The sequence below is a fragment of the Porites lutea genome, chromosome 5 (assembly GCF_958299795.1).
Source record: "Porites lutea chromosome 5, jaPorLute2.1, whole genome shotgun sequence".
In the NCBI taxonomy this organism is placed as follows: domain Eukaryota; kingdom Metazoa; phylum Cnidaria; class Anthozoa; order Scleractinia; family Poritidae; genus Porites; species Porites lutea.
Window position 1 is genome coordinate 29,379,384 of NC_133205.1, and position 438 is coordinate 29,379,821.

Genomic DNA, 438 nt, shown 5'->3' on the forward strand with positions numbered 1-438 from the left:
TATGTGCCCGCGACGAGCCTAGAAACCTAGAAAGCAAACGCTACTGACGCTTCAATGCTATTTCCGCAGAACGTTACGACAATATATTTCAAAACACTGAATCCTAGGTTTTTTGGGACAGCGATTTGAGGTTAGGTTTTGCTCTGTGGCAATACACAAATGTTGCAAATTTTCAACGAGTTTGCTTGGCTCGTGTAGGTGGGAATTTCGGACGGAGTTAAGAAAAAAAATCAAGGCATTTTTTGAACTACGATAAATAACTTAAAATTACGCGTTGATTTATTTTTGAGTCAATTTTTTATAACTGAATAAATAACAATTATTCATCGAAGTGGAGGTGGTTAGTATTGAGTATTTAACAAGGCCGCGAAGCGGCGAGGTAAATATCCACTACTAGCCACCGACACTGAGGTGAATTATTGTTTTAGTATATACTAA